Source organism: Ambystoma mexicanum, chromosome 11 (assembly GCF_040938575.1).
Source record: "Ambystoma mexicanum isolate Mex_15411 chromosome 11, UKY_AmexF1_1, whole genome shotgun sequence".
NCBI classification, from domain to species: domain Eukaryota; kingdom Metazoa; phylum Chordata; class Amphibia; order Caudata; family Ambystomatidae; genus Ambystoma; species Ambystoma mexicanum.
The window spans coordinates 826,002,502-826,026,437 of NC_090934.1; the positions used below are offsets into that span (position 1 = coordinate 826,002,502).

A 23,936-nucleotide genomic window follows, 5' to 3' on the forward strand; every position below is an offset into this window, starting at 1 on the left:
GCTCCTAAGGCCAAAGATGAACACAATAAGATTGTTAGGATAGCGGCATATTTATATTTATGTATGGGAGCCATACAGAATAAATGTGCTGAAGGCCCTGATCTGGCAAAAAGGCAACAGATGGCGTTAGAGAAGGCCCGATCTGATCTGGACTCTTCTGAGCAAAGGCTGCACAGGAGCCAGGAGTCAGAAAATGAGACCAGGCAGTACATCACTAAAATAAAGGAGGATATGGATGTGCTGCAAAAGGAAAAGTCAGAACGGGATACCAGATTTCTGGCCTTGCAGAAGGAACACCAAGAAGGTTTGGACTCCCTACTGCAAAGCCAGAAAAAGCTGGAGCAACAACTGGACTTCAACAGGGTATGTGCTGAGCAGGTAGTCACCCTGCAAGGCCACCTAGATAGAGTGAAGGCAGAGAGCAACAAACTAATTCTGAAAGACCTGGATACCCAGGCAGAGTTTGATCAGGAGCGCCAGAAAGCTGGTGCCTTCCAAAGGCAAAGGGACGACCTGGCAGCACAGATGCAGGCTCTCAGTCAGGAAAGAGACACCATAGGCCAGGAAGTCTGCCATTTAAAAAGGAAAATGGAAGAAAATCACCTGGCCCTCCAGGGGAGTGGTGACCTCCAAAAAGAAAACCAGAACTTGGTAGAGCACACCAGAAGGGTGGAAGATGCTCTGGCAATAAAGGAGCAGGCCGTTAGGGATGGGACTCAGGAGGTAAACCTCCTGCAGCAAAGACTGGCCCAGTTCTCCAGGACCAACCAGGAAGCACAGAGGGAAAATGAGGCCCTCTCTCAACACAATGATAGGCTCCAACAACAGGTAGCGATGCAGGAGAGACTGATAGAGTCTAGTAAGGCCTTGACTGAGGAACTGAAAGCACAAATGCAGGCTCTTGCATTGCAACAGGGAGCAGGAGCGGATAGAGATGAGGTCCGCTGGGAAAGAGAGACTCCTGACCATAACCTCAGGAGCCCTAACACCAGGGGCCTTCATCTCTCCCAGTCCCTGGACTCTACCACCCCCATGTCCCCGGGCGCACATGAGCACAGGGCCACAGGGATGGCAGATTACTATCCAGCTAAAAGTATGGGGCTCATAGGCCAGTACCACTCAGGAATGGATGGGCGGGCATCTGGGCATGGGCACCCAAGCATGGTGCAATTCAGTGGGGAACCCCGGGAGAATAGGCCCATTAAGGGCATCCTGAAAACCTCTGCCCAGTTAGGTCAGTGGAGGGGGTACCCATCAAATCCTGGCAGCAAGGAGGAATCTGAAGACTCCTCTGAACTGCGCAGGACACAGGAGACCAGGTCCCCACATTCTGCCAGCCATTCCCAGGCTCGCAGAATCCAGGAAAACCTGGAAGAACAGACGGGAACCTCTGGGAGCAATGCCTCTGAGTCCGAGGACGAATGGACAAGGGTTACCCGAACCAAAAAGGCCAATAAGGCAAAAAGGGCCTTGCTTAAGGACCCCTTAAAGCAGATTAAGGCGATCAGGAGCGTCATCACGCCTTACCATAAGAACGCTAAGTATTCTGTTTGGGAGCACTTAGAGTTGTTTGAACAAATGATGGAGACTTTCCATTTGAAGGACAGCCAAAGCTGTATTCAATATGTAAAGTGGACCTTCTCCCCGGAATACTCCAGTTTCTTTGCGGGGCTGGAGGACCAAAATCATTTAAGATGGTCCACCTATAAGGCGGCCATCTTGAAACATTTTTCTGTTCACAGAAATCCTCAAGAGGCTCGCAAGGCAGCCTACAATTTGCAATGTGGGGAGGATCAGGCCCCACAAGAATTTGTGCAGGAGTTAAAGCGTGCTTTTGCACAGACCACAAGAAGGGTGCGCACGGATAGCAGAGAATTTATAAATACGTTTTTCCACGCCTTGCCCAAATATATCATGACCCAGCTCGTGAGGGATTTTCACGAGAAAAGATCTTTAGACTGGGTCATTGAACAGGCTACCCGGATCTATGAGGTGCAGAAACCGATACATAGCAAAAGTAATGCCCAGAAAAACCCCAAAGCCAACAGCACCCCTGCTGCTGCCAAGGTGGCAGAGGTAAAGGTCACCCCCATTTTGGATTTGGAGATGGGGGGGCCTAAAAACCTACCTGCACCTAATAATGCTAGGCCCAGGAGGTCCTCGGGTCAGTCACAGACAGGGAGCCAAGGAGGCAGCCCCACAAATGGGGTCCCTCGCTCTCCTGATTATGTAAGTCCCCGTTACAAGGGAAATCGACCCATCCTGGGTTATGTGTGGACTCCTCCAGCACAAGGGGGGGGGATCCAGCCAAGCACCTAACCCAGGGAACTTCCCTCCCAACTTCCCACAGGAGGGCAGAAATTCTCCAAATCCTGGGCAGAACTTTTTCCCCAGGTATCCACCCAATTTCCAACCCCAAAATCATCCATCCTTCTTTCCCCAATTCCCTGAGCCCAGACAACCTAATCCGGGAGAGGGGAGGCCAAGGGTGGAGGGGTACCCAAATCTTCCCAACCAGGGGTACTACCAAAGAAGGGATAGCTACCCTTCCCGGGATCAGCCCAGGGGAGAAAACAGGGCCCCGTATCAGCCTGAGCGGGTTTCCCAGTTAGAGCGCCAGGTTCAAAACATGGCGCGGGATCTGGGTCACATACTGAGGGCTCAGCAGAACCCTCAGATCAGCATGCCGGCGCAGAACGCACCCAACTCTGGACCTGGTGCTCCAGAACAATGACGGGGGCAGCACCCCGATAACTCACCGGTTCCCAGGGAGGAGGCACAAGGGGAAGGGGGGTGTAAAGCCTTGGAGGAAGCTTCCTTCCTCACTTGTAAACAGCCCCTGGAAACCCAGGAACCGGAAACAAAATCTCTTGCCCCTGAAAGTCTGCCTCCTAAGGAGCAGAGGGGGGGTAGGAGAAACAAAAGACCCAAACAGACTCAGTTTGAGGAGGAGGTACAGGTCTTCCAATTTGAGGGAGAGGGATCCTCAGAGGATCCTGGGAAAAGGATCTTCTCCTTCAGAGAGGGGGGAACTCCTCCCAAAGAAAAATGGGTCCCTAGGGATGCAAATCCAGATTGGGGAGATGTGGAGACTGAGCTACCGCCGCCCACCATCTCATCCCAGAACCAACCGCAAGAAAATCCCCTGGTTCAAACCCATCCTGGTGACTGCCTCCAAAAAGGGGGGGGCGGCCCAGAACCGGAGCCAGGGGAACCCACAATGGCTCTGATCTCCAGTTGCCAAATTTTTCTTTCAGATTCCCAAGGCTCTCCACAGAATTCTGCCCAAATCTCTTCGCTAGCGATGTCCAAAACCAGAAAATTAGCCCACCAGTTGTCCAAAAATGTGCATTATCTGTGCCCCCTTGAGGAGAAGGAGGGAAGATATTATGCCCCGGTACAAGTACAGGGGCAGGGTACAATTTTGGCACTGGTGGACACTGGATCTCAAGCTACCCTTCTGTCCAGAAGGGCCTTTGACGAACTGAATGCAGGAAGGGGAGAGAATTACCAGATTCCTCTCACCTCTCTTCCTGGGCAACTCCAGAACTTTGACGGGAAGGAAATTCCCGTCGAGGGGACGGCAGATTTGGACATTAAAATTGGGCGACACAAGTTGAAACACCCGGTCATAGTTGTGGCCCCAGAGGGCACCCCTTGTTTACTAGGGAATGACCTCCTGAGAAGGTTGTCACCCCTAATAGATTGCGTAAACAAGGTCCTCTGGACCCAGACTAGCCGACCAATAAAATTAAAACGGAGTGTCAACCATGTTAGTTTAAACGGCACCTGCCACATGGTTGAACAAAAATCTGACCAAGTAGAATTTCACTTCCAGAATAGCCAAATTCCAGACGTGACAGTAATAGCAGTAGGACAACAGACTGGTGATGGAGGGTCCTCTCTATTTCTGAAAATCAACCTTCCTTCCAGTTTAAAGTGGTATTCCACACTGGAAGGAAACACCCTGAAATTCTATACTAATCCACAATCAGAAACTCCCACTCCTACAGTCCAGAAAGATGTGAAATTCACTCAGAGCCTGGCTGATATTCAGCAAATTGGAGAGCAGTTGTTCATCCCTGTTCAGTTAAATGATGGGAAGGACTCTGTTCTCGCTCGAGTGTGTGTGAACAACGGTAAGAGCTTCATGAGCGAAGCCATGTTTCGCCAACTCCCAAAAGATCCAGCCATTCCCACCTTCAAACTGATAGACAAATGGGAAATGGACCTGGAAGCATCTGATTCCAAACATCTCCTGCCAAGCAGGTGTATGCTCAAAATCTCCATTGGCAACAAGAGCGTAGTCCACAATTGTTGGGTCGTGCGAGACGTCCCTGCCGCCTTTTACTTAGGCAGTGACATTCGCAATCGCTTTGCCATTAGTTTGGACCTAATAAACTTCAAAGCTTGGTCCCGATTAGCGGATAATCCCATGGGCTTTGATGATCCAGAAAAAGCCTTTAGGTCAGCTCAATTGCTACCTTATGCAGTTGAAATTCAGATTAAAGAGGAAGTCACCATCCCAGAAAGGACCCGACAATTCTCCCTGGAAGTGAAAGTTAAAAGGGGACAAGAGTTGAAAAACCCTGATGCTTACATACATCTAAACGCTTCTCTCCAACAGCAAGGGTTGGGGGTAAACCCAACTCCATTAGTCAACATAGAACATGACACCATTCCAATAGAGGTGGATAACAGCGACTTAAAGAGTATTACTCTAGCCGCAGGCACCATTATTGGAATGGCGGTTGATGACCGACATTTTTCCATTGATTTAGGTAATGAACTGTTAGGACCAATCCCCAAGGACTGTTTTGACAGTGACAGTGAGGACAACACAACACCAGACAGGATTTTTACCCGGCATGGGGGGAACTTCCTGGTGTACACTTCCTGCCCCTATGGTAAGGAAGATGTGACTTGTGACTTCAGGAGGGATGAGGTGATTTTCCAGGTCCATGAGGGCTGCCTTTCCCACCTGAAGCCTCCGGTCCAAATCAGCACTCTAACCAGGGACTTCTCCACCCAGCTGGAGGAGGCCGCTGAAATAGCCAAACCAGAAGTCTTTCCAGGCTTCAGGCAGATGGTGGAAGATAGAGTCAACCTAGCTGATGCCTGTGTGACTCTGGAACAAAAGCAAAAGTTGAAACAAGTTTTCTTGGATTTCCAAGATCTCTTTGCGGTAGACTCATATGACTGTGGTCGCACTGACATCCACACAACAACAATCCCCACGGACCCTGGCATGACTCCTGTGTTTGTGAAGCAATATCACTTGCCTCTCGCATCAATGGAGTGACTTACGGAAATAATTAAGAACCTTGAGTCCCGGGGAATAATCCGTCCAGTCCACAGCACCTTCAATAATCCGGTGCTGGGAATATTGAAGCCAAACGGCCAGTGGAGACTCTGCGCCGACCTCAGGGAGCTCAACAAACGGGTCCACACTTCCCGATGGCCTCTTCCCTACATTGACCAAGGGCTGGCCCAGATCCAGGGGTCACAGGTATTCACCGCAATCGACCTGACCAATGGATACTGGACCGTGCCTGTCAGCAGGGAGGACCAATACAAACTGGCTTTTACCTTTGGGGGCCAGCAGTACACATGGACCCGGACTCCCTTCGGATACCTTAACTCCGGTAATGAGTTCAACATTTTCCTACATAAGGCCATGCCCGACCTGGGTGCGAGGGGTAACCTGGCTTATGTAGATGATGTCCTCGTCAAAAGTTCATCTGTGGAGGAACACATAGCGGAGATCCGTTATGTTCTGACGCAGTTGAGGGCCGCCGGAGCAAAACTTTCCTTTCAGAAAGCACAGTGGTGTAGAACCCGTGTTAATTTCTTGGGGCATGAGATTACTCCTCAGGGTCTCTGTCCCCAGGAAAAGAAAGTGGAAGCACTTCAGAAACTGAAAGACCCCACAACTCTGCGAGAACTAAGGAGCCTCCTTGGACTGACTAATTACAGCAGAAAGTTCATTGAGGGATACGCAGAGATCACCAGACCCCTGATTCATCTCCTGAAGGGGGGGGTCAAGTGGGAATGGGGTCCAGAACAATCCGAGGCGGTAAAACAACTCAAAAGAAGCCTCTCACAAGCGCCTTGCCTAGCTTACCCTGTCAGAAACAAGGAGTTCTTCCTGGAGACGGGGTTCGCTAATACGTGCTTGACGGCAGTATTATACCAAAAGCATGACAAGGTCAATAAAGTAATCTCCTATGCGAGCAAAACTTTATCCTCTGTGGAGGAAAAATTCAACGATTGTGAGAAGGCACTCCTGGCGACGGTGTGGGCATTGAAGAATTACCGCCCGTTTATCCAGGGGGAACACATCATAGTGGAGACTCCACACCAGCCTCTGCAATATCTCCAAAGTGATAGAATCCGGGCCGGAAATGTGAGTAATTCCCGAATCACTTCCTGGATTCTATCAATGCAAGGCTTTCCTGTGGAGGTCAGATATGGCCAAAACAAGAAGAGTCCCCTCGCGCAAGGTCTGGCTGACTTGCATGATTGTGCCAGAAAAAACTGCCTCGAGGACGAAAGTCTAAAAATCAAGGACAACACGGAGGCATACCTTAATTCCCCACACAGTCTTTGAAGAGGACAAGTGTGAGGGAATGCCCACTGTCTATGTGGATGGATGCTCTTACCATGTTGACAACGACGGGGAGAAAGAACTGGTGGCTGGCGTAGGGAATGCATGGGTGAATGAGTCCCCAGAACCCTCCGCTGGATACAAAATTGGTCCCCGAAGTAGTCAGGTGGCAGAATTGATGGCTGTGCATCAGGCCATCCTCACTGCTGTCCAGCATCAACTCCACGAACTGGTCATAATCACAGATTCGGATTATGTACGGAACGGGTTCGTGGAGCACCTGGTTAATTGGAAAACCAGAGGCATGTTATGTGCTAACAACAAACCCTTGAAACATGGGAAGTTGATCCAAAACATCGATGATCTGGTCACGTCGAATGGGATGACCATCTATTGGAAAAAGATCAAGGGTCATTCCAAAGTAGAGGGACCAGACAAAACTGGAAATGACTTAGCTGATCAGCTGGCCAAAACCGGGGCCATCCAAGGGGATCTAATTGAGATTGAGTCCCTGTTGGGGGAAATCCAGGTCCCTGCTATCACTAGGTCCCAGACGAATGCTCACAACGACCTTTCAATTGTACAATGGAGTAAGGAGACCCCTGATGCTGATTTGATTACCGCTCAGAAGGGGGATCCAATTATTGGTAAATTTTACCAGCACCTTGAGGACCCTGAGAACTTTCCCCTGACGGATACCGATTACATTGGGAAAGAGGACCTAAGAGTGTTGATGAAATGTCCAAAAATGTTCCGGATCCAAGACGGTTTGTTGGTAAGGAAATCCAAAGCTGGCCACGATCAGTGGGTGGTTCCTACCTCATTCCGAAGCCTGATGTTAAGTCACGCCCATGATGCGGCCACCGCCGGTCATAGGGGGTTTCACACAACACTGGAAATCTTAAGAGAGGTTGCATACTGGCCACACATGGGGCAGGACCTCGACCAATATTTGAAGGGGAGTCTTGTGTGTGCACAATTTCAGCCATCATCCCTCACGCACCGTGCGCCTCTCCAAAAGCGGGGGATGACCCTGCCATGGTCAGATTTACAAATCGACTTTGTTGGCCCTGTGATTCGCTCTGCTAGGGGGAATAAGTACATGTTGACTGTGACATGCTTGTTTACCAAGTGGGTGGAATGTCTCCCAGCCCCAAATTGCAAGGCAGAAACAGCAGCTGCCTTGATGATTAACCACATCTTTTCCCGTTTTGGTCTACCTCAAAGGATTGAGTCAGACAGAGGTAGCCACTTCACCAGTGAAGTAATGACAAAGATGTTGGAGATACTGGGGGTCAAGAGAAAGCTACACATTGCTTACCGGCCAGCTTCTTCTGGGGCAGTAGAGAGATATAACCGGACAATTGTGAGCATATTAAAGAAGTTTGTGGCAGATTCTGGGCCAAATTGGGATATCCGATTACCTCTGGTCCTAATGGCCATCAGATCTACCCCTTCATCTGCAACCAAAATGTCACCATTTGAGTTGATGACTGGGCGCAAGATGGTGCTTCCGCAGCATTTGCTGTATAGGACCCAAGAGCAGACACTGATAAATGCCTCCACAACTCATGAGTATGTGGAGAATTTAAGGAAACACCTTCAACATGCTTTTGCTTATGCTCAGCGGAATCTAGAAAGATCGGCTGATAGCATGAAGACCCACTATGACCTGAAAACTTCCAGGAAGGAATATCAGGTGGGAGACCGGGTCTATCTATACAACTTCCAAAGGAACCAGGCCAAGCAGCGCAAATTTTTGCCTACATGGAAGGGACCCTTTGAGATCATCGACAAGATCTCTCCTGTGGCCTACAAAATCCACATCCCCAAAGGTCCTTTGGCAGCGGGGGAAGACAAGTGGGTCCACATAAACCAGTTGAAATGTTGCCATCCCAGGCACACTCTGCAACAACTGGAGGAATCCTCTGGAATCCTAGCGGGCACTGTCTCAGACTAATTCAGTTCCAACCATAAAGCATACCACATCTAGTCTCTAAAATATTGTGATTTGCATGAAACTGTCTCTTAGTTATACTGTTTTTTTTTCAAAATAAGAAAGTAATGTTTTGTTATGATGAAATTCATATGCTGCCCCACTATCTCAACAGTGGTGGAAAAACGTCTATGAGTAGGTATTGCCGCTTTTGCCTTATCATCCTAGGAGAGATGAAACCATGGAGAATGACCAAGGAGGACGATCCGGAGACCGCGAGCAGAGACGCAACGGGCCCGGGGTACCGCCCAATCTTCCCATCAGGACCGGCGAGGAGAACCGATCGATCAGTACCGGATGGAGGAAAAGATGCTGAACTGTGCCATCTATTGGAAGAAGATGAGGAAACATCCCAGGTCTTGCGAGTCCCATTCATGAAATAGAATGGCCATCGCAAGAGGGGGGCTTGTGGGGTGTATTTACCCATGCATTCGAGCCCTACCTCAAAACTGTGCAGTACTGACATGGAAAACATCATGATGGCCAGAGCTTCCCAGAAAATGCACAGGGAAGTGCATGAAGAATAGGCTGCCACCCATTTTTGCCGATGTTATGGGCACAGAAGGGCACTGCCTAAAACCACCATTGGACTACCCACACAGTAGTCTGAAACCATTGGGAATGGCAATGCTGATTGCCAAAAGCAAACCCATAACTGTGGAGAATTCATTTTCTTAAATCCCAAAAAGGGGTGCAGTACCAGTACTCACCACTATCCAAAAGCCAGCATTTTAAAACAACACCAGATTTTACTTTTTGCAAAACTGAATAAATGAACCCAAAACAGGCCAAAGAAAGACTTACTGAGAGGTGGATACAATCTAAAGTTATATTCTGAAGTGACTTGAAGGTTTATAACAAGACTGGCTGCGCTGTGGATTTCAGCAGTTTAAGTAAATTTGGACTGAAAGACACTAAAAAAAATCTAAATGTTTAAATTGACTGAGTGACCTACTTTTGAGTGTCACATAGGTTGCAATTGTTTAAATGTCATAGTTTTAAACTTAGAATCAGCATTCTAGCTGCATATGTAAAAATGTTTAGTTTTATTTGAATGCAGGAACTGGGGAACAAAAAGTGACATTTTATCTGAAACTTGGCTTAAGGAACTGAATTCTGCCTGGCAACTACCCCCATCAGGAGTGAAACTTGAGTCACAGCTGTGTTCCCAGGCCTAGCTGCCCTTTTGCTGCTCACACCAAAAGGGATATGACACTTCCCTGATTGAATTACCTGGGCTCTGCAGGAAATTGAACAAAGCCCTGTCCTGACTCAGGCAAATGTTTTATTGGCGGGAGTCGTAAATGGAGCTTCCTCTTGGCAGAAGCTGGGAGGGGCAGGGTCTCTGAGCTTGGCAGAAACTGGAAAGACTGGTTTCTGTACCATGTGACCTGAAAAGACACACCTCTATAGCCAGAATATGGTTTTAGAAAAAGATGAATAACTCATAGTACGGACTTGTGAAAATTATTTAAATGATACCATAATTCTTGTGATTTTTCTGCCCACATTTTAAGAGGTTTTTTGAACCGGTGGCATGTTCAGGGGGGATTTAGCGGAAAAGAGGATATTACTCAAAATGTGTGCATGTGAAAAATCAGACACTTCATCAACTAATGTCCATACTCCTTGCGCACATGTGTGTAAATTTGGGTCAATGTCCGGAATTGCAAAATCAGTTAAAAAGTGAAATATGTGCCATTTCTGAATGCAAGCCCCCAGGAAGAGCAGAGTTTGAACAGGGTATACCTCCTGTAATGCATGATGGGTGAAGATGATTTTAAAAAACATGTACCTCTGCAAATATGTATTTGGGTTCAAATCTAGATTTGTGTGTAAGTTGACAGGAGGAGTGGACTTTCTGCAGGCTGTAAAATGACATCACTCTGACACAACTTAGCTCCCCCAATCAAATGAGAAATGGAAGTTTGACCAATTAGAAGCTGAGAGAGAGGTAGGGTCAGTGATGCTAGAACACACCCACATTCTAAACACATAAAAGCAGACAGACAGGACAGATAGAGACTTTCCAATCCATTTGCAGCTGGAAGCTCTGCCGGGAAAATCCATACTTTACCTCCATCAATCTCCGGAGAAAGCTGTGCAGAAAGATCCAGACTTTAAATCCCTCAATCTTCAGAATCCAGAGAGAGAGCAGACCCAGATCACTGTGAAGTGCAGAGACCAGAGTCCCGTCTAAAACCTGACCAGATCCATGGCGAGGCCCATTTCACTCAAGAATATAGTGTGAGTACCTAGAAAACTGTGCAGAACCAATCTCTTAGTTAAAATAATATAATTCAAATCTATTTTAATCTAAGTAGAACTGTCTCCTAACTGTCACCTGTCATTTTCTAGTTGCAAGCTGCACTTGTCTTTTTGAACTTTAAAATTTCAAATCTGAAAAACGACCTTTATTTAATCGTTCATATCTCCGCAACCGTTTGTCGTTTGTGCTAGAGACTTTCAGTAACTTTCCCCTGAAAGCTGAGAATCGTGGCTTTCCTACGAACCTAGAACCGCATTCCTACCCCCTATAGTTATGCCGTAATCCTGAAAAACGCACTCGCGAATTTTGCCGCGATTTGCAAATTTCTCCACGTGTGAAAACAGAAGCTTCTTGCTTTCAGTTGCTAAACATTCGTTTAACCTGCTAGTTACACCCTAGATCCTTGCTAAAGTGAGCCTGGACTAATATTAACTAGATACCACTCACCCTGAACTTCTAGAGGGAATTAAAAGCAAATTTAGCATATTTTTCACTTAATTGCCAGCACATATAAAAGCATTTTGCCTGTGTTTTCCAACGTCTGTAGTCTAAGTTGCTGGGTGAACTGAATTACGTTTGAATTGCATTTCTGAGAACTGTGTGCTTCCTTCCATTTCCTTGCATTGCATAAAAGGAGGGGGTGAATTGTCTAAGAAAGTGATTACATTGTCTTTTGCTGAAATCCTATCAAGTTATTTTCTTTACTGCATTTCATTCAACATTGCATCCCTCCGAAATCTATAAAGCATTCTCTACATTATTCTTCTGTCCCTATTTACCAGTGTGCTACCTTATCCATTTCATGTCAACTCCTTAGTGATTATAAAGAAGTGTGCTAGTGCCAGATTCTCCGTTGTTAATCTTTATCATATCAGATTAAGTGTGATATTCAATTATTAATTTATTATAAAGTGTGATATATATATCTATATTGTTTAAAGTATCAATTAAACCTTTTAACTTGCAAAACAGAACTACTTCTTGGCTCAGTGGGGTCAGGGGGATTCCAACAGAGGGGTGTTATATAGGGGTAGTCATCCAGAACGCATGAACTGGACATAAAGATATATCAATAAGGGTTTTCATTCAGTATTCTAGACTAGGCGTTGACTTGGCTGTAGTGCTGAATTGAATCCTCTTACATCCCTTGCTTCCCTGAGTCCCCAAATACACAACCACCTTGGGCACAATAGAAGACACATTCCAGCAGATTTAGCAAGAGTGCACCAAGGTTTCTATATGTAGGTACCTTGCTGAGAAGCAAGACCTGCAGTTGCATTCTTCTGTTAAAAGAGGGCAGCAGAGTGCACCAAGAGAACTTGGGGGAAGTAGCTTATGTTAACTACTTGCCATGCTCTTTATAGATCCCTCTGTTTGACTGGGTGAATTCTAATTTCTGGGGTAGAGTAAGCAATTTTTGGATCTAGATGCTGTGCGCAACAGGAATGCTATATACTGCACTGTACTGCTACTGAAAAGTTACCAATTTTACAGGATGTTCAGGTAAGCTTTGTTTCAGAAAACAACTTGCTAGAGGCACTAAGACAGATTACTGGGACAAAGGAAGAGGGTTTGGGGATTAGCACATCTCCTATGAAAGGTACAGTCACGCCCGAGACAACTCTGAGTGTCACCTCAAATTCTAAGAAATGCAAACTAGGGACCTACGCTTTTTATTGCCAGTGGATCTTTGTGTTTCAGACAAATGTGCACGCCTCCCAGAGCCCCTTGCAATGCACTTAGGGAAATGGGGGAAGGTGCTGTGAAACCCTCTCGCTGACAATGTCTCTCTTGTCTATAATGTATCTATGAGAGAGCGAGAAATAGGCAATGCGAGAGTGAAAAAGTAAAATGGAAATGTGTCTACTGAGACCAGTATAAGGGGAAATCCTCACAATCCAGGACCGACAGTTGATTGGGAGGGCGCTTACAGGTTTCCGACACCAGACCGGTACCTGAACTCACAAACCCAAACTGCAAAGTGATGGGCATTGCCACTAGACTGCCGACCCCCTTTCGGGGCCCCAGCATATATCCTTTAGTCACACCTAGAGTTCCCAGGACAGTGCAGCATTCAGCGATTACACGAAAATATTGACAGCGCTAGGAGGCCATGCAAATGGCAGAGGTATGCTTTACAAAGCCCACGTAGCGTGCACAAAACAGCACATCAGTCAGGCCCACTTGAAGAGATGGTAAAGAGGAAATACTTCTGCTGCATCCAGTAAAACATAGAGATTGGCCTGCTTTAAAGGTTGACCATGTCCTTCATGGGTGTCTGTCAATATGATACTTCCCTGCTGCAAAGCTTACATTCGAAACGCCAGAACAACTAGGCCCAGAGCACAAAGATGCAGTCAGTTTGAAATAACGAGATACTGAAGAGCAATTTTGTATTTCAGAGTGGGAAAAGCAAATATGACCCCGACGTGATTTGAACACGCAACTTTCTGATCTAGAGTCAGACACGCTACCATTGCGCCACGAGGTCCTTGTGGCAGTCCACCTGGTGTGTCTGATGACAGAATAAAGGTAGGAGACGTACATGGACCTGCAGAGCCTCATTGCTTCTTTAAGTAGACTGGCTAGGATAGCTTCCTTCTGTGCATCAGTACACGCTGCAGCCAAACCCTTCCCATGAAGTCTTGATGTTTATGAATTGAATGGCAAGTTTTGAAAAACTAAAGCAAGCGAGAAGAATTGCTTGCAGTTTATTGGATTTTTTGGACGTCAGCAGACGAGACCTGCGAGAGGTAAACAGAAGTTCATAGTTGGTCATGCTGAATTTTTGAGCCAAAATGCATTGTCCCTGGGTGGGCTTGAACCACCAACCTTTCGGTTAACAGCCGAACGCGCTAACCGATTGCGCCACAGAGACTCATACAGTGCTTACACTGGGGCCTGATTGGTGTGCTGTTTGCTTATGCTCCCCAGGCAACCTGAAAATATTTCTAAAATAGCTCTATTTCCCACAGCAAATCAGGGTATCAAGCACTTCCCTACCTCCCGTAATCCACAAACATAGGGGATTTAGTAGAGGACAGAGCCCATCAACAGTGCACCAAATGCCCTCTGTGTAGGCATAACTTGCTATGAGGAGAAAGCCACAGTTGCGCACTTGTGTTAAAAGGGGACAGTAGACTGAACCCAGAGAACACGGGAGAAATGACTCAGGTTTACTGAGTGGAACACTCTGTGTCTTTGTGCCCAAAACAGCAGCGTCTTTTCGGTTAACAGCCGAACGCGCTAACCAATTGCGCCACAGAGACTCACTGGCATGTGTGTTCTGCCTTTGGCCTGATTGCATTGCTATTTTTTTCTGATTGGCAGAAAACCTGAACTTTTTTCTGAAAAAGGCATGCCTCTCTTAGCACTGCAGTGCATTAGACTGCCCCCTTGCTTCCCTGAGTCCCCAAATACACAACCACCTTGGGCACAATAGAAGACACATTCCAGCAGATTTAGCAAGAGTGCACCAAGGATTCTATATGTAGGTACCTTGCTGAGAAGCAAGACCTGCAGTTGCATTCTTCTGTTAAAAGAGGGCAGCAGAGTGCACCAAGAGAACTTGGGGGAAGTAGCTTATGTTAACTACTTGCCATGCTCTTTATAGAGCCCTCGGTTTGACTGGGTGAATTCTAATTTCTGGGGTAGAGTAAGCAATTTTTGGATCTAGATGCTGTGCGCAACAGGAATGCTATATACTGCACTGTACTGCTACTGAAAAGTTACCAATTTTACAGGATGTTCAGGTAAGCTTTGTTTCAGAAAACAACTTGCTAGAGGCACTAAGACAGATTACTGGGACAAAGGAAGAGGGTTTGGGGATCAGCACATCTCCTATGAAAGGTACAGTCACGCCCGAGACAACTCTGAGTGTCACCTCAAATTCTAAGAAATGCAAACTAGGGACCTACGCTTTTTATTGCCAGTGGATCTTTGTGTTTCAGACAAATGTGCACGCCTCCCAGAGCCCCTTGCAATGCACTTAGGGAAAGGGGGGAAGGTGCTGTGAAGCCCTCTCGCTGACAATGTCTCTCTTGTCTATAATGTAACTATGAGAGAGAGAGAAATAGGCAATGCGAGAGTGAAAAAGTAAAATGGAAATGTGTCTACTGAGACCAGTATAAGGGGAAATCCTCACAATCCAGGACCGACAGTTGATTGGGAGGGCGCTTACAGGTTTCCGACACCAGACCGGTACCTGAACTCACAAACCCAAACTGCAAAGTGATGGGCATTGCCACTAGACTGCCGACCCCCTTTCGGGGCCCCAGCATATATCCTTTAGTCACACCTAGAGTTCCCAGGACACTGCAGCATTCAGCAATTACACGAAAATATTGACAGCGCTTGGAGGCCATGCAAATGGCAGAGGTATGCTTTACAAAGCCCACGTAGCGTGCACAAAACAGCACATCAGTCAGGCCCACTTGAAGAGATGGTAAAGAGGAAATACTTCTGCTGCATCCAGTAAAACATAGAGATTGGCCTGCTTTAAAGCTTGACCATGTCCTTCATGGCTGTCTGTCAATATGATACTTCCCGGCTGCAAAGCTTACATTCGAAACGCCAGAACAACTGGGCCCAGAGCACAAAGATGCAGTCAGGTTGAAATAACGAGATACTGAAGAGCAATTTTGTATTTCAGAGTGGGAAAAGCAAATATGACCCCGATGTGATTTGAACACACAACCTTCTGATCTGGAGTCAGACGCGCTACCATTGCGCCACGAGGTCCTTGTGGCAGTCCACCTGGTGTGTCTGATGACAGAATAAAGGTAGGAGACGTACATGCACCTGCAGAGCCTCATTGCTTCTTTAAGTAGACTGGCTAGGATAGCTTCCTTCTGTGCATCAGTACACGCTGCAGCCAAACCCTTCCCATGAAGTCTTGATGTTTTTGAATTGAATGGCAAGTTTTGAAAAACTAAAGCAAGCGAGAAGAATTGCTTGCAGTTTATTGGATATTTTGGACGTCAGAAGACGAGACCTGCGAGAGGTAAACAGAAGTTCATAGTTGGTCATGCTGAATTTTTGAGCCAAAACGCATCGTCCCTGGGTGGGCTTGAACCACCAACCTTTCGGTTAACAGCCGAACGCGCTAACCGATTGCGCCACAGAGACTCATGCAGTGCTTACACTGGGGCCTGATTGGTGTGCTGTTTGCTTATGCTTCCCAGGCAACCTGAAAATATTTCTAAAATAGCTCTATTTCCCACAGCAAATCAGGGTATCAAGCACTTCCCTACCTCCACTAATCCACTAACACAGGGGATTTAGTAGAGGACAGAGCCCATCAACAGTGCACCAAATGCCCCTTGTGTAGGCATAACTTGCTATGAGGAGAAAGCCACAGTTGCGCACTTGTGTTAAAAGGGGACAGTAGGCTGAACCCAGAGAACACGGGAGAAATGACTCAGGTTTACTGAGTGGAACACTCTGTGTCTTTGTGCCCAAAACAGCAGCGTCTTTTCGGTTAACAGCCGAATGCGCTAACCAATTGCGCTACAGAGACTCACTGGCATGTGTGTTCTGCCTTTGGCCTGATTGCATTGCTATTTTTTTCTGATTGGCAGAAAACCTGAACTTTTTTCTGAAAAAGGCATGCCTCTCTTAGCACTGCAGTGCATTAGACTGCCCCCTTGCTTCCCTGAGTCCCCAAATACACAACCACCTTGGGCACAATAGAAGACACATTCCAGCAGATTTAGCAAGAGTGCACCAAGGATTCTATATGTAGGTACCTTGCTGAGAAGCAAGACCTGCAGTTGCATTCTTCTGTTAAAAGAGGGCAGCAGAGTGCACCAAGAGAACTTGGGGGAAGTAGCTTATGTTAACTACTTGCCATGCTCTTTATAGATCCCTCTGTTTGACTGGGTGAATTCTAATTTTTGGGGTAGAGTAAGCAATTTTTGGATGTAGATGCTGTGCGCAACAGGAATGCTATATACTGCTCTTTACTGCTACTGAAAAGTTACCAATTTTACAGGATGTTCAGGTAAGCTTTGTTTCAGAAAACAACTTGCTAGAGGCACTAAGACAGATTACTGGGACAAAGGAAGAGGGTTTGGGGATTAGAACATCTCCTATGAAAGGTACAGTCACGCCCGAGACAACTCTGAGTGTCACCTCAAATTCTAAGAAATGCAAACTAGGGACCTACGCTTTTTATTGCCAGTGGATCTTTGTGTTTCAGACAAATGTGCACGCCTCCCAGAGCCCCTTGCAATGCACTTAGGGAAAGGGGGGAAGGTGCTGTGAAGCCCTCTCGCTGACAATGTCTCTCTTGTCTATAATGTAACTATGAGAGAGAGAGAAATAGGCAATGCGAGAGTGAAAAAGTAAAATGGAAATGTGTCTACTGAGACCAGTATAAGGGGAAATCCTCACAATCCAGGACCGACAGTTGATTGGGAGGGCGCTTACAGGTTTCCGACACCAGACCGGTACCTGAACTCACAAACCCAAACTGCAAAGTGATGGGCATTGCCACTAGACTGCCGACCCCCTTTCGGGGCCCCAGCATATATCCTTTAGTCACACCTAGAGTTCCCAGGACAGTGCAGCATTCAGCGATTACACGAAAATATTGACAGCGCTAGGAGGCCATGCAAATGGCAGAGGTATGCTTTACAAAGCCCACGTAGCGTGCACAAAACAGCACATCAGTCAGGCCCACTTGAAGAGATGGTAAAGAGGAAATACTTCTGCTGCATCCAGTAAAACATAGAGATTGGCCTGCTTTAAAGGTTGACCATGTCCTTCATGGGTGTCTGTCAATATGATACTTCCCTGCTGCAAAGCTTACATTCGAAACGCCAGAACAACTAGGCCCAGAGCACAAAGATGCAGTCAGGTTGAAATAACGAGATACTGAAGAGCAATTTTGTATTTCAGAGTGGGAAAAGCAAATATGACCCCGACGTGATTTGAACACACAACCTTCTGATCTGGAGTCAGACGCGCTACCATTGCGCCACAAGGTCCTTGTGGCAGTCCACCTGGTGTGTCTGATGACAGAATAAAGGTAGGAGACCTACATGCACCTGCAGAGCCTCATTGCTTCTTTAAGTAGACTGGCTAGGATAGCTTCCTTCTGTGCATCAGTACACGCTGCAGCCAAACCCTTCCCATGAAGTCTTGATGTTTTTGAATTGAATGGCAAGTTTTGAAAAACTAAAGCAAGCGAGAAGAATTGCTTGCAGTTTATTGGATTTTTTGGACGTCAGCAGACGAGACCTGCGAGAGGTAAACAGAAGTTCATAGTTGGTCATGCTGAATTTTTGAGCCAAAACGCATCGTCCCTGGGTGGGCTTGAACCACCAACCTTTCGGTTAACAGCCGAACGCGCTAACCGATTGCGCCACAGAGACTCATGCAGTGCTTACACTGGGGCCTGATTGGTGTGCTGTTTGCTTATGCTTCCCAGGCAACCTGAAAATATTTCTAAAATAGCTCTATTTCCCACAGCAAATCAGGGTATCAAGCACTTCCCTACCTCCACTAATCCACTAACACAGGGGATTTAGTAGAGGACAGAGCCCATCAACAGTGCACCAAATGCCCCTTGTGTAGGCATAACTTGCTATGAGGAGAAAGCCACAGTTGCGCACTTGTGTTAAAAGGGGACAGTAGGCTGAACCCAGAGAACACGGGAGAAATGACTCAGGTTTACTGAGTGGAACACTCTGTGTCTTTGTGCCCAAAACAGCAGCGTCTTTTCGGTTAACAGCCGAACGCGCTAACCAATTGCGCTACAGAGACTCACTGGCATGTGTGTTCTGCCTTTGGCCTGATTGCATTGCTATTTTTTTCTGATTGGCAGAAAACCTGAACTTTTTTCTGAAAAAGGCATGCCTCTCTTAGCACTGCAGTGCATTAGACTGCCCCCTTGCTTCCCTGAGTCCCCAAATACACAACCACCTTGGGCACAATAGAAGACACATTCCAGCAGATTTAGCAAGAGTGCACCAAGGATTCTATATGTAGGTACCTTGCTGAGAAGCAAGACCTGCAGTTGCATACTTCTGTTTAAAGAGGGTAGCAGAGTGCACCAAGAGAACTTGGGGGAAGTAGCTTATGTTAACTACTTGCCATGCTCTTTATAGATCCCTCTGTTTGACTGGGTGAATTCTAATTTCTGGGGTAGAGTAAGCAATTTTTGGATCTAGATGCTGTGCGCAACAGGAATGCTATATACTGCACTTTACTGCTACTGAAAAGTTACCAATTTTACAGGATGTTCAGGTAAGCTTTGTTTCAGAAAACAACTTGCTAGAGGCACTAAGACAGATTACTGGGACAAAGGAAGAGGGTTTGGGGATTAGAACATCTCCTATGAAAGGTACAGTCACGCCCGAGACAACTCTGAGTGTCACCTCAAATTCTAAGAAATGCAAACTAGGGACCTACGCTTTTTATTGCCAGTGGATCTTTGTGTTTCAGACAAATGTGCACGCCTCCCAGAGCCCCTTGCAATGCACTTAGGGAAAGGGGGGAAGGTGCTGTGAAGCACTCTCGCTGACAATGTCTCTCTTGTCTATAATGTAACTATGAGAGAGAGAGAAATAGGCAATGCGAGAGTGAAAAAGTAAAATGGAAATGTGTCTACTGAGACCAATATAAGGGGAAATCCTCACAATCCAGGACCGACAGTTGATTGGGAGGGCGCTTACAGGTTTCCGACACCAGACCGGTACCTGAACTCACAAACCCAAACTGCAAAGTGATGGGCATTGCCACTAGACTGCCGACCCCCTTTCGGGGCCCCAGCATATATCCTTTAGTCACACCTAGAGTTCCCAGGACAGTGCAGCATTCAGCGATTACACGAAAATATTGACAGCGCTAGGAGGCCATGCAAATGGCAGAGGTATGCTTTACAAAGCCCACGTAGCGTGCACAAAACAGCACATCAGTCAGGCCCACTTGAAGAGATGGTAAAGAGGAAATACTTCTGCTGCATCCAGTAAAACATAGAGATTGGCCTGCTTTAAAGGTTGACCATGTCCTTCATGGGTGTCTGTCAATATGATACTTCCCTGCTGCAAAGCTTACATTCGAAACGCCAGAACAACTAGGCCCAGAGCACAAAGATGCAGTCAGGTTGAAATAACGAGATACTGAAGAGCAATTTTGTATTTCAGAGTGGGAAAAGCAAATATGATCCCGACGTGATTTGAACACACAACCTTCTGATCTGGAGTCAGACGCGCTACCATTGCGCCACAAGGTCCTTGTGGCAGTCCACCTGGTGTGTCTGATGACAGAATAAAGGTAGGAGACCTACATGCACCTGCAGAGCCTCATTGCTTCTTTAAGTAGACTGGCTAGGATAGCTTCCTTCTGTGCATCAGAACACGCTGCAGCCAAACCCTTCCCATGAAGTCTTGATGTTTTTGAATTGAATGGCAAGTTTTGAAAAACTAAAGCAAGCGAGAAGAATTGCTTGCAGTTTATTGGATTTTTTGGACGTCAGCAGACGAGACCTGCGAGAGGTAAACAGAAGTTCATAGTTGGTCATGCTGAATTTTTGAGCCAAAATGCATCGTCCCTGGGTGGGCTTGAACCACCAACCTTTCGGTTAACAGCGGAACGCGCTAACCGATTGCGCCACAGAGACTCATGCAGTGCTTACACTGGGGCCTGATTGGTGTGCTGTTTGCTTATGCTCCCCAGGCAACCTGAAAATATTTCTAAAATAGCTCTATTTCCCACAGCAAATCAGGGTATCAAGCACTTCCCTACCTCCCGTAATCCACAAACACAGGGGATTTAGTAGAGGACAGAGCCCATCAACAGTGCACCAAATGCCCTCTGTGTAGGCATAACTTGATATGAGGAGAAAGCCACAGTTGCGCACTTGTGTTAAAAGGGGACAGTAGGCTGAACCCAGAGAACACGGGAGAAATGACTCAGGTTTACTGAGTGGAACACTCTGTGTCTTTGTGCTCAAAATAGCAGCGTCTTTTCGGTTAACAGCAGAACGCGCTAACCAATTGCGCCACAGAGACTCACTAGCATGTGTGTTCTGCCTTTGGCCTGATTGCATTGCTATTTTTTTCTGATTGGCAGAAAACCTGAACTTTTTTCTGAAAAAGGCATGCCTCTCTTAGCACTGCAGTGCATTAGACTGCTCCCTTGCTTCCCTGAGTCCCCAAATACACAACCACCTTGGGCACAATAGAAGACACATTCCAGCAGATTTAGCAAGAGTGCACCAAGGTTTCTATATGTAGGTACCTTGCTGAGAAGCAAGACCTGCAGTTGCATTCTTCTGTTAAAAGAGGGCAGCAGAGTGCACCAAGAGAACTTGGGGGAAGTAGCTTATGTTAACTACTTGCCATGCTCTTTATAGAGCCCTCGGTTTGACTGGGTGAATTCTAATTTCTGGGGTAGAGTAAGCAATTTTTGGATCTAGATGCTGTGCGCAACAGGAATGCTATATACTGCACTGTACTGCTACTGAAAAGTTACCAATTTTACAGGATGTTCAGGTAAGCTTTGTTTCAGAAAACAACTTGCTAGAGGCACTAAGACAGATTACTGGGACAAAGGAAGAGGGTTTGGGGATTAGCACATCTCCTATGAAAGGTACAGTCACGCCCGAGACAACTCTGAGTGTCACCTCAAATTCTAAGAAATGCAAACTAGGGACCTACGCTTTTTATTGCCAGTGGATCTTTGTGTTTCAGACAAATGTGCACGCCTCCCAGAGCCCCTTGCAATGCACTTAGGGAAATGGGGGAAGGTGCTGTGCAACCCTCTCGCTGACAATGTCTCTCTTGTCTATAATGTATCTATGAGAGAGAGAGAAATAGGCAATGCGAGAGTGAAAAAGTAAAATGGAAATGTGTCTACTGAGACCAGTATAAGGGGAAATCCTCACAATCCAGGACTGACAGTTGATTGGGAGGGCGCTTACAGGTTTCCGACACCAGACCGGTACCTGAACTCACAAACCCAAACTGCAAAGTGATGGGCATTGCCACTAGACTGCCGACCCCCTTTCGGGGCCCCAGCATATATCCTTTAGTCACACCTAGAGTTCCCAGGACACTGCAGCATTCAGCAATTACACGAAAATATTGACAGCGCTTGGAGGCCATGCAAATGGCAGAGGTATGCTTTACAAAGCCCACGTAGCGTGCACAAAACAGCACATCAGTCAGGCCCACTTGAAGAGATGGTAAAGAGGAAATACTTCTGCTGCATCCAGTAAAACATAGAGATTGGCCTGCTTTAAAGCTTGACCATGTCCTTCATGGCTGTCTGTCAATATGATACTTCCCGGCTGCAAAGCTTACATTCGAAACGCCAGAACAACTGGGCCCAGAGCACAAAGATGCAGTCAGGTTGAAATAACGAGATACTGAAGAGCAATTTTGTATTTCAGAGTGGGAAAAGCAAGTATGACCCCGATGTGATTTGAACACACAACCTTCTGATCTGGAGTCAGACGCGCTACCATTGCGCCACGAGGTCCTTGTGGCAATCCACCTGGTGTGTCTGATGACAGAATAAAGGTAGGAGACGTACATGCACCTGCAGAGCCTCATTGCTTCTTTAAGTAGACTGGCTAGGATAGCTTCCTTCTGTGCATCAGTACACGCTGCAGCCAAACCCTTCCCATGAAGTCTTGATGTTTATGAATTGAATGGCAAGTTTTGAAAAACTAAAGCAAGCGAGAAGAATTGCTTGCAGTTTATTGGATATTTTGGACGTCAGAAGACGAGACCTGCGAGAGGTAAACAGAAGTTCATAGTTGGTCATGCTGAATTTTTGAGCCAAAACGCATCGTCCCTGGGTGGGCTTGAACCACCAACCTTTCGGTTAACAGCCGAACGCGCTAACCGATTGCGCCACAGAGACTCATGCAGTGCTTACACTGGGGCCTGATTGGTGTGCTGTTTGCTTATGCTTCCCAGGCAACCTGAAAATATTTCTAAAATAGCTCTATTTCCCACAGCAAATCAGGGTATCAAGCACTTCCCTACCTCCACTAATCCACTAACACAGGGGATTTAGTAGAGGACAGAGCCCATCAACAGTGCACCAAATGCCCCTTGTGTAGGCATAACTTGCTATGAGGAGAAAGCCACAGTTGCGCACTTGTGTTAAAAGGGGACAGTAGGCTGAACCCAGAGAACACGGGAGAAATGACTCAGGTTTACTGAGTGGAACACTCTGTGTCTTTGTGCCCAAAACAGCAGCGTCTTTTCGGTTAACAGCCGAACGCGCTAACCAATTGCGCCACAGAGACTCACTGGCATGTGTGTTCTTCCTTTGGCCTGATTGCATTGCTATTTTTTTCTGATTGGCAGAAAACCTGAACTTTTTTCTGAAAAAGGCATGCCTCTCTTTGCACTGCAGTGCATTAGACTGCTCCCTTGCTTCCCTGAGTCCCCAAATACACAACCACCTTGGGCACAATAGAAGACACATTCCAGCAGATTTAGCAAGAGTGCACCAAGGTTTCTATATGTAGGTACCTTGCTGAGAAGCAAGACCTGCAGTTGCATTCTTCTGTTAAAAGAGGGCAGCAGAGTGCACCAAGAGAACTTGGGGGAAGTAGCTTATGTTAACTACTTGCCATGCTCTTTATAGATCCCTCTGTTTGACTGGGTGAATTCTAATTTCTGGGGTAGAGTAAGCAATTTTTGGATCTAGATGCTGTGCGCAACAGGAATGCTATATACTGCACTCTACTGCTACTGAAAAGTTACCAATTTTACAGGATGTTCAGGTAAGCTTTGTTTCAGAAAACAACTTGCTAGAGGCACTAAGACAGATTACTGGGACAAAGGAAGAGTGTTTGGGGATTAGCACATCTCCTATGAAAGGTCAGTCATGCCCGAGACAACTCTGAGTGTCACCTCAAATTCTAAGAAATGCAAACTAGGGACCTACGCCTTTTATTGCCAGTGGATCTTTGTGTTTCAGACAATTGTGCACGCCTCCCAGAGCCCCATGCAATGCACTTAGGGAAATGGGGGTAGGTGCTGTGCAACCCTCTCGCTGACAATGTCTCTCTTGTCTATATTGTATCTATGAGAGAGAGA

General features: G+C 46.7%; 8 non-coding genes across 8 annotated transcripts; all 8 read right to left on the reverse strand.

Annotated features, from left to right (window-relative positions):
* Positions 1-13,676: 13,676 nt before the first annotated feature.
* Positions 13,677-13,750, reverse strand: TRNAN-GUU (transfer RNA asparagine (anticodon GUU)). Its single transcript has one exon. It is a non-coding gene; the product is annotated as a tRNA-Asn (tRNA).
* A 1,790-nt stretch (positions 13,751-15,540) lies between these two features.
* TRNAW-CCA (transfer RNA tryptophan (anticodon CCA)) lies at positions 15,541-15,612 on the reverse strand. The gene has a single exon. It is a non-coding gene; the product is annotated as a tRNA-Trp (tRNA).
* A 313-nt stretch (positions 15,613-15,925) lies between these two features.
* TRNAN-GUU (transfer RNA asparagine (anticodon GUU)) lies at positions 15,926-15,999 on the reverse strand. The gene has a single exon. It is a non-coding gene; the product is annotated as a tRNA-Asn (tRNA).
* A 1,790-nt stretch (positions 16,000-17,789) lies between these two features.
* TRNAW-CCA (transfer RNA tryptophan (anticodon CCA)) lies at positions 17,790-17,861 on the reverse strand. The gene has a single exon. It is a non-coding gene; the product is annotated as a tRNA-Trp (tRNA).
* A 313-nt stretch (positions 17,862-18,174) lies between these two features.
* On the reverse strand, positions 18,175-18,248 carry TRNAN-GUU (transfer RNA asparagine (anticodon GUU)). The gene has a single exon. It is a non-coding gene; the product is annotated as a tRNA-Asn (tRNA).
* Positions 18,249-20,038: 1,790 nt separating this feature from the next.
* On the reverse strand, positions 20,039-20,110 carry TRNAW-CCA (transfer RNA tryptophan (anticodon CCA)). Its single transcript has one exon. It is a non-coding gene; the product is annotated as a tRNA-Trp (tRNA).
* Positions 20,111-22,287: 2,177 nt separating this feature from the next.
* TRNAW-CCA (transfer RNA tryptophan (anticodon CCA)) lies at positions 22,288-22,359 on the reverse strand. The gene has a single exon. It is a non-coding gene; the product is annotated as a tRNA-Trp (tRNA).
* Positions 22,360-22,672: 313 nt separating this feature from the next.
* TRNAN-GUU (transfer RNA asparagine (anticodon GUU)) lies at positions 22,673-22,746 on the reverse strand. Its single transcript has one exon. It is a non-coding gene; the product is annotated as a tRNA-Asn (tRNA).
* Between the last annotated feature and the right edge of the window lie 1,190 nt (positions 22,747-23,936).